The following is a 10,570-nucleotide window of genomic DNA, read 5'->3' as shown; positions in this document are numbered from 1 at the left end:
TCGATGAAATTCTCGCTTTGTAATTGGACGACGTGTCACTTAGCAAAAGGGAGATACTGACAAACTCATAGGCCACTGCATGCCTTGGCTGGCCGTGTATCGATCTCGTGAACAGCATGAAAGTGTCACGAGGTTTACAATATCGTCGAGACAGGGAACTATGTTCAGTTGTGCCCCTTATAACACGATCATTAATCACCTACCAACAATGATTTTATTCGCGGCGAGCGGTCTGGGTGTAACGTACCGTAACGCACCCCGAACGCTGGAGACGATACATCACCGCGATATGTAATATCGCTCTCGGCTTCACAAAGAAAGAGAACAGAAGAGGGCTGTCCTGTTCCGACGTATCGCCATCGACCGGTCGTCGATCGATCTTGCCGCGCGCGCCACTTTCAAACCGTGAAAACGCTCTCGCCACGGAATGCTAACAAGAAACCACGAAGCGTGAACGAAGATTGATTTCTCCTGCGCATTGTATTGCTGTGATTTATACCTTTTCTATCCGTTTCAATGTTGCCATGCATATTCAATCGTGACAGAAATTCTTTAACAAATGAAAAACCAATTTCCACTGCCTAAGAGAAATAAACGTGATTCTCAAAAAAATGATAACTGGAAATTTTTCTTTCGCCGCTTTTATAATTTACCGATCTGAATTTTTACTAACAATCGTCAGCATAAAAATCTAAGTTAAGTTTAGCTAGATCCGAAGGCATCGGTTCGTTGTTAATTATCATCAGTTTGAAGAAGGTACCGTCAAGTTGTTCAACTACGAAGCATAGATTTTCTAAGTTCGAAGCGTGAAGACAGTAAATGCTTGCTGTCACGCGATAAGCTTAAAGCGTCCATATCGAAAGCAGTTGGGGTTGTTTTATTGTATATGGGCTGATTATGCATGTAAATATTTCACTAGGGATGATTCTCGAAGAGTGGTAAAGGAAAAGAGGGGATACGCTAGAGGGGTGCGAGAGTGGAGGGGAAAATGACGGTAGGTAGAGGACGGGGATTTACGCGTGCAAGCCTGAACGCCCTTTATACGTCGTCGACGCCGTAATATATGACACCTATAGATCACAATTACGTGTAATGGCGCTCACTCTTGTATTCATGGCGATATTATTTCTGGTTGCCTTCCACGGTCGTCGTCGTCGAGCGTGCCCCTCTCTTCGTCTTACCCGTACGAGACTTTGGTCCGTATGCTAAGCAGCCGGTAATTCTAGTTTGATTTACTTGCCCGTCCACCCCGAAACTTTGCCGCAGCCTCGCTTTCAACCCTGCCGGGAAAGTGATTACGTTGGATTGGGCGATAAGTCTTTTATGGTCTTTGTTCTTTACGAGTCATACGGTAGCTATAATTTATACGCCTTAAGATACATACAGAAGGATTAGCTTATTTTCATTTCAGAAGTCAAAGTGAAATTTTGATCGTGATTCGATCGATTTATTTCAAAACGGACATAAATCTTTCGTTTTATAAATTATTTCTGTTTCATTGAATTTTTGTGTAAATTGTCTAACATATGTTTAGACAGAGCGCCGTGTTGTAGTAAGTTTGTTTTCTGATAATTTAAGCAATCATAACGAAAGATATTCTTCAACCTTTAAAACGGTACAGGTCTATTGAGACTGCTACTGTGCATCAACTTTGAGACAACCTGTATAAGGTATATAAGCACCCGAATTGAAATAAACTAACCATCGCTTTCCCGATGACAAGCGATACGTCACTGTGACCAATTCACAATAGAGCATTACACCCCGAGATCGGGACAATAGTTATCTCCGGTCTGTAGAAACGTGTACGCGGTTATTATTCGCACGCGCACATGTGTCACCGCCGACGGCGACAAGTAGCACCATTGGTGCTGCCCTAAAATGCGGCTCTCGAGTAACCGTCACGGAAACGTCGCGTCGCGACGCACGGCGCTTTACTCAATTATCCAGCACTTATACACATACGGTAATTAACAAACTAACCCTCGTTTTCGCGATAACTTTTAGAACGTTTCACGATAAAGATAATTACGGAAAAGTAAAAATTGGCTGAATTATGTACATGAATGATTGCACGTCGCCGTTTATGACAGAATATATTTGTAAAAACTGTACAAAGTTATTTATAGTTAAAGTTGAATTTTAAACGGAGATAAGTAATAAATATGTAACTTTCATTGAACAAGGACGATTTTAGTTTGAACTAACGTTACCAGAGGGATTCGCTATCAGTTATACAAAGCGTTTTACAGTGCACATCTTTTTTGAAAAGCCCTACGCCCCATTTCAATTGATCATCTTTAAAAGAACATATAAAATGTTACAAGCTTGGATGCAAACAGCAAGTTAAAAGATTCATTGCCAACTATCCTGTACGTATACAGTGGTCCATATATTGGTTTACACAAAGCTGACATTTATTCGTTACACCATCGGTAAAGTTTATTGATTCGATAATAAACGCAGAGAATAGAACGCTTGTACTAGACACAAAATACGATATCATAATCATTGTTTAAATTTGAGAGCATGTGAACCACTATGTACGTCACTATACTTCAAAAACTTAATTGTTACATAGTGATACGATAAATGTTCGAACCACGAGGAAAAAAGTGTGCAACCCTGCCACGGTCATATGTGTTACGTACGATCTGGCAATACGTGCGGGCGCACAAACGAATCATTCACGTTTCCCGTAAATTGCGGATTCATGGTTTATCGGCGCACGGCCGAAACGTTTTACTGCTCGGTGATGCGCGATAACGCCGCGCTGACAGCGGAATGTTCCGGTCAAAATGAATCCAGCGAGTACACGCGAGCCGCATATGCGGGAAACGTATTCCCCTGTGTTTTGTTTTTCGCGAGCGTGCCTGGAATATTGGATGTAGCCAGTGGCGTAGGACGAAAGAAGGCCGGGAACCAGCGTCGTTTCTTCAGGAAACCATAAGGTAAGCTGTTCTACTACAGCTATTACTGCGAAGAGAGATTTGAACTGATTTATTGTCGTAAAATCAATTAGAATATAAATTGGAAGACAAAGATTGTTTGTCTTCGGAGCCCAAAACCTCCGAATGGTAAATGGTGGGTCATTCAGAATCCAGGCTTAAAGTCTTATTTCAAGCTGTGACTGAAATATTTAAATAGTACTGCAATTGTACAGTAAATAATTGTAGAAGCTAAATATGTTCAATCTTCTATTTCTTGCGCATGCGACAATAGCGCCATCCGCTAGACGACGGTTGAAACCTACGTTTTGGTTTACTTATTGTGTTTTCGTTCATTTTTATTATCACCTTGAATTTAGGATATTTTTTAATTTAAAGGAAATTCGCTCATCCTAAAGGAGTCTATTTATTCGCGTAGAATGACACTATGGATTAATGGCTGTAATTATTATTTTAAATTACATTTACTTCCAAATGCAATTAACTTTATAAATAGCTGCATTGCACTCCCTAAATGTTAAAAGTATTAATAAGTGTGAAATTAAGATGTTTAAAATATATTATACATTATTGATAAATGACAACAGGTTTTTCATTATATTAACAGAGAGGATATACAAATATCAAATGCTTAATTATGCGGGTTTCGATGCAGGATTAAACATATCCTGTAATTTATCATGAAACACACAGTTATCTGGTAAAACATAAATTACCATTTCCCTCTTAACCGAATTCACGGTATTTTGCTTGATTCGCACGTAACAGTTATTAATTCCATATCCAATTAAGGGTGTACTGATTTCATTAAACCCGCAACATTACCCATTAAACACAACCGTCTGATATTTATTTCAAGGATATTGACAAATATTTATGCATTCATGAGGTATACGAAGAAAAAACCTTAAATCTTTTAATTTTAGTAATTTCTCAATTAAGATGCCAATGGTTTTTCACAATGACTGTATCGTTAATTATAAGTAACATATACAATTATGAGAATTACGATAAATACTATACGTAGTACATAAATAATATTAGAAGTTTCACAAAGAACAACAACTATTTATAACATTCTATATAATTATTATATATTATCCATGCTTCAAAGATAGGAAAAGCTTTCTACTTTCATTAAAATATTTATCGACGTATTTACATCTCTGTACAACGAATCCTAAAGAACGTCCTACTTTTTAATACTCGACTCATAAATCACCCATGAAAAATGTTCGAGCATCCATGACATGAAAGCAAAAAGCAAAACTCGTCTATCTGCCATTGATAATTGCAGGATCGCATTAATACGTATCTAACGTAACGCAGTTTCCAGCTTGAAGACAAACGATCCAATCTGTTAAGAGTTTACCACCCCTTGACGTGTGCGCTTTCGTATCATGGTTATACAGGGTGTCCCACAAATACTTTCCCTCTTCAAGGTGGGAAAGTAAGGCAGAAAATGCAAATTTTTGACACGATTCATTTGTCAATGTTACTGAAAGAACTATGTTCGAAAATTAAAGAAAAATTGTAAAGTATCGTTGCTACTACGAGTACACTAGGAATGTGTGAATCACCTTGTGACTTTTGTAACCTATAGAAGAGCCTATTCTGCGATTTCCAAGGTTTCTCAATAAACACCATCTGTAATATTACCTAGAAAACTCTTACTCTGGGCCTGAGAACACCTAAAGTGAGATCAGAAGTTCTGTATGTGTGGATAATTGTTAGGCGAGTACTTGTGAGAATTCTAACCTCCCATGCGCCATCTGGCGGCGAGCGTTAGATACACTATAACTTTCACAATGGATTAAACTTTGCGCATTGAAAACTTGTTATAACATTTATGCTGTCTTCCTTAATATGTTCGTTATATATTACACAAATATGAGAAACACTATATTTCGTTTGCATAATGAAATGAAGTCCCATTTCAACAAAGATGTTTCAGAATTTATAATCATTTTAAAGGTTACATCCTATAAAATTCCAATTACCGTAACCATTACGGCTTTCAGTTTAATTACCGTTTAATTATTCTAAGTACCTACTATCACACCTAACCTGTACGTGCACAAAGTACAAACAACTGCCGCATTTTCACTTGAATCGCGCTCCAGAAGACCATCTTTTCTAGAGACACCCAGTATATTCTTCCAGGTCCAAATTTATTATCTACTAAAATACCCGTATTGTTGCAAGAAAGCGACCGTTGACTAGAAAAAGCCGCTGTTATTAATTCGCATTAACTTAATAGGTGCAGGTGAGAAGAGGGCAAGAAAGAAAGAAAGAGAAAGGTAAAACGTGAAGGAGAGGGAGAAACAGTGTGTACATGTGTGTGTGTGTGTGTGTGTGCCAGAGAGAGAGAGAGAGAGAGAAACTATAGAGGGGAATAAGGTCACGCCAGAAAGTGAGTAATGAAGGCGGTTTATCTCCGAGGAGTAACTAGCGGTGTTCGTGTAATGGGGGCATTCATCAACGCGATCTCACATCGCCTTTCCGTTCGCGTTTCAGAGTCTCATGACGATTTGCACTACGAGCGGACGGTGAGAAACGGAGCTGAAACGATTTCTTTCTGTGCGCGTCTTGGAAAACCCGTTGCCACTTTGCCAGGTAAGATTAATGTCGTCGAAGCGGAGTTTTCGGCGCCATTAATTTTTCTGGCAAATTTATTAATTTTCCTTGCCCTTGCAATCGTTCAACGCAGTTTAAGATCTCGACGTTAAGCTGACGCGCGATCGTACTTCTTCTTATAACCTTCCTCTGCATTTTTCATATAGGGTACCTATTTTTCATTCTGATAGAAGCGATATTACGAAATTCAATTACACACCGTTCAATTATTATTCGGTATACGAAACGTTGATAAATAAAAGCGTTTAAGATTATGATCGTCTGCTCTATAGTAAATTACTAATGACCAAACTCTTAGGTTTTGAATAAATAACTAAACGAAAATATTTTCACTTTTGCTACGAACAATAAAACACAATTTACAATTTTATTCCCATCGTTGCTTTTGGTATTAGCTGGCTTATAAATTAAAACTTATTCTGAATCACTCTAGAATTTCTCACCTAGAAGATTAATGTAATATTAAAACAATTTTGGAGAAATATGTCCAATCTTGTCATGAATAATATAATACCGCTTATAATATTATTTAAATTCAGTTCAGAGTGTCAACTTTTCCACAATTTATATTTTGTCTCGCGCTGACTCGCTAATGATCCAATTTGAAGTTTAATATGGTTATAAATAATAAAATAAAGAAGAAATATTTCAAACTTTATCATAAATCATTGTTCAGAGTACTATCAGTCAATTTGTGCTTTACCTAATACAGGGTTATTCAAAAAGAATGTACATGAATCTACATCTTAAGTAACTGAAAATGTAAGAATTGCATTGAACAACAAATAACCTATCCAAATAGTTTCTGTTGCCCGAATAAGAAAAAATATTTTCAAAAATTGAAAATGACAGCGTCTGACCAGGAATCACATCCTTTATCTAAATGAAATTAGTATTGATCTATCGTATAATAATGAGCAGTTAAAAAAAAAGTGATTTCAAATAGAAGAAATTTATTGATATTGTTATGGGTGTATTTTGTACTGATGTTTTTGTTTTGAACAGCCCTGTATTTTCAGACATTCACGGTAAATCAATAAAACTACACGATGAACATTTCGCTAACAAATAAAACACCATCACCCGTGGTGGTACGCGTCATTGTTAGTATGTGACACCAACAAGATAACAATAATAACAACAACAACGACGGAACATCAACGACCAACTCGATATACAGGCGCGGAACACGCAACGAGCACAGCGGGCAGCCATATTATTACCGTCTTTTCGCAGTCCGCACCTCTGTAATTATAATTTTATTTTTATGGACATAAATTATACAGTCTGCCTAGCTGTGTCATTATATGGCATTTTAATTCAAGGCTGTAGACATAATGGTAACCCGCGCCACGGACTCGTTGCTCACCTGCCAGGTGAGGAGAAGAAGGAGAGGGCAAAGGAAGGGGTTCGAGGGAGGGGCATTATGGCGGGGAGACAGTCACTTTGCCTCTCTCGTTACTCCTGCGCTGCTACGTTTATTTTGCTGCTTCCTCTGCACTCTCATTTCCTTGCTTTCCGAGCTGACGATCAATCTGCATAACGCTCGGCCTTTTTTCAATTTGAATTATTACTCTGCTGTACGTTCTACGAATTGGAAACACGTCAACCCGTCCGTTTACGATGAATAGAATTACAATGCACAGATCAAAGGCTTTATTGCTAACAATATTTTGCATTCGTGTTTGATCGAAGAAGCATTCTGTAAACATTTCCAGAGTATTTTCTTCTATGTTTTTAAATTTTTACACAAATTTATTAATCCTAATCTTTTATACACGTTATTAAGGGTTGATAACCGTTACCACTTGAATTATTTCAAAAACTATAACGGGTAGAAAAAACTTTATATAGATTCCTTTTTTAAAACCTTCAGCAAATTGAATTATCGCTCGTATTTTCAATTATCGAAATTACGTTTTTATTTACAATTTACTTTTATTACAGTACAGAAGTCGACAAATTTATAGTCTACAATTTTTGCAAAAACAGAATGTAATTTGTGAATGTTATTAAAACTTGATGACTGTGCTGTAATGATTATCAACATCAACATTCAGTATCTTGTATTACATTATTTGCATTTGTTAATCTTTGAAGTTAAATTGTAATTTCATTTTCATCCTGACTGTCAGAGCGTTAATCATTTTATGATAGAACATTTTATGTTAATATGCTCAGAAACGTTGAGGGAATCTGAAAGTTAAAACAACAGTATTTAAATGCAAATTTCAAAATCTCTACGTATATTTATGAATCAAGCAATCTAAACTAAAATAAAGTTACCAACACCTGATAATTTAATCTGATAAGAGCATACTTTAAGACGATAGAAGACGATGATTACTAAAAAGAAATTTTACTTGTAATATTTAAATAATACTGTTAATAGTAAACTAATGATAATTTATATGAATCAAATTGAAAAATCAAAAATTCTTATTACAGTCGGATGTCAATATATTAATGATACTTTTTGCACTTGTAACAAAATTCAATTAAAACGAAATAATAGATAGAAATCTTGACAATTTTCTTATACTTCCGCTTCTTTATAATTCTAATGACCATAATCACGAACTGATTAGATCGAATGACGTTTCATCGGAATATAATTACATAAATGTTTCATAGACGCAGATGAACCGTTTCACAACAAAAAGAAAAGAAGTTGATAACTATGGTCATTATCATTCGGAAAGATAATAACTAAACGTTCATTTATAAAACTTGCTAAATAACTTTGCTGTTGACTGGTAATCAGGAAGAACGTATTAAGTTTTCACCGATATCTTGAACGTTTACTCGTATCTGAGAACGTGTTCGACTCTATACAACCAAATGATATCCGTTAAATGTTGCACGACTGTAATTTAAGCGCAATTTTAAAAAGGTAGTACAGTGCTCGAGGGTCTTAATGATTATGTTGAATAATTGTGTATCGGCCTGTTGTTACCTTGTTACGACCCTCGGAATTATACTTAATTTGTAGCCATAAGTACACCTTACTTTAGTTTACATTTGACAGGAATCCATAGTTTCTCGGAAACGTTGCTACTATTTCGAATATTACGCTTTTTCTTCTTTCAGAAACAATTATACAATGAAATTTCAGTTCTGGATTTTTAAAAAATTATTTTTAATGATTTGAGGAAAGAACGGTTCAGACAGAAATTCATTCAGTCGCGATAGATGTTAACTAATTACAATTTTTTCCAATATTTTAACACTTGATGGGAATCTCTCTACGAAGATACAATTTAACACTTCTGTTCTGAAAAATTCATAAAATATATCATATTATTTAAATATGTTATATGACAAAAAAATTATTTAAGATCACATGAAAGATTCCACAACTCCAACAGATTCTAATATTTAATAATTATCCTAAAAGCTAATCCAAAATGCATCCACTATTCATCGATGCCACTGGATGTACACCGTGCCTTCGTGACGCAGTTGCCCGTCGCTGTACTGAGCAATAGAATAAGTATGCACGTACTTGTGACGCTACTTTTGCAATGAAAGTGTTTTTTGACTAACTAACATTCAGATGAATACGTCAGATGAACTAAAATAAAAGAATTCTTATGAGAAGATTGCGTTAATAAACACATGATAGAATAACAAAACAAGTATTACGTTTCAATCGTTGGTTATAATTTCGAACAGCGAGTATCTCTAAAAGTATTTTTTTACCATTTGTTTTTGCAAATACAGAAAATTGAAGTGACAATTGAAAATATTAATAAATGTTTTTATGATTTAATTTGTAAGCCGGTGAATACATCAATCAACAACCTTTCCATTCGTTCGTTTATCTCCATATAATTGAACATCGAATGGAAAGCGAAAGGGGCAGAATAACAATTTTTGCGCCAATTATACAATTGTCCCTTTTTTTATCGTAAAGCATCGAACGATTGAACCTGTAGTTTGCATATCCGGTTTATGTTTCAATCTGGTTTCATCAATATGAATAAACACTGGTACGCGAGGTAGCTCGCTGCTGCATTAATATGTATTGCCAATAAATCGATATCGATAATTAAAATCTGTGCTGGCCAGTAGGGGCCTCGCGTACACGTTTATATAAAAGTTCAATTTGTTACATGTAACTGCACGAGATGACTATAAATATTGCGTTACCCTTTTTAACTGGGGACCGTAAATCCAGGTGATTTATGCTCAGATCGTCTGTAAGGGGTCGAGAATTCTATGTATCACCGTACTACGTTCCAGGCTTTTCATATTTCCTTCCACTGGACAAATGTTTCCTTCCTTTTACGTTTAATTAGCATAATCGATGGATAGGGTATGTAAAAATCAAATTACATAAACAATGAAACTTTTCTTGTACCTATACTTTTCAAAAGTAAAAGTTAATTTTTCAATTTTTCAATTACTTCATATATTATCATAAATAACTACTTGAAATAAGTAAACTTACTTTCAAGTGAGACACTATATTTAGATAACGGATACGAAACGAAAATACTCTTTTAGGAAGTATTCCAACTACTTCTCGACTATTGCAGAATAATGTTGACTTGGATCTGATTCGCGCATAGATTAATACGACACGGTCATTAAAGTGGCGAAAACAATTCCTGGACCACCGTCGACGTGTCGAGCATCTGGAACGAATGTTTCGCAGGACATTGAAAAAAAAAAAAAATATTTTTACTGGCAGATGCGTGCTGACGTCGTTGTAACGGGGCCAACGGGTTTGAACATCAGTCACGAAAAAGAGAGATTAAAAAGAGAGAGAGAGACAGAGAGGGGAGAGAAGGCGAAAAAACGTCCGAGTAGATGGGTTGCCCGAATGAGTGGGTTGAGCGAGTGAATGACAGATAGACAGCAACCAGACAGAAGAGTGACAGCACGGCGGCGGGCTGACAGCTTGCCACTCTACCGAGCGTTCGTAACATCGAGTATTACCGGCTACCGTACGTGTTGATCCTTGTCCCATTCATCGACAA

At 36.3% G+C, this 10,570-nt stretch overlaps 1 long non-coding RNA gene across 1 annotated transcript; it reads left to right on the top strand.

Moving 5' to 3' along the window:
• Window positions 1-5,442: 5,442 nt before the first annotated feature.
• On the top strand, window positions 5,443-8,605 carry LOC114878465. The gene is made up of 3 exons (XR_003789751.2): window positions 5,443-5,564; window positions 6,591-6,832; window positions 6,911-8,605. It is a non-coding gene; the product is annotated as an uncharacterized LOC114878465 (long non-coding RNA).
• Window positions 8,606-10,570: the final 1,965 nt, after the last annotated feature.

Source organism: Osmia bicornis, chromosome 2 (genome assembly GCF_907164935.1).
Source record: "Osmia bicornis bicornis chromosome 2, iOsmBic2.1, whole genome shotgun sequence".
Lineage (NCBI taxonomy): Eukaryota > Metazoa > Arthropoda > Insecta > Hymenoptera > Megachilidae > Osmia > Osmia bicornis.
This window is presented reverse-complemented; position numbering and strand designations above follow the sequence as displayed.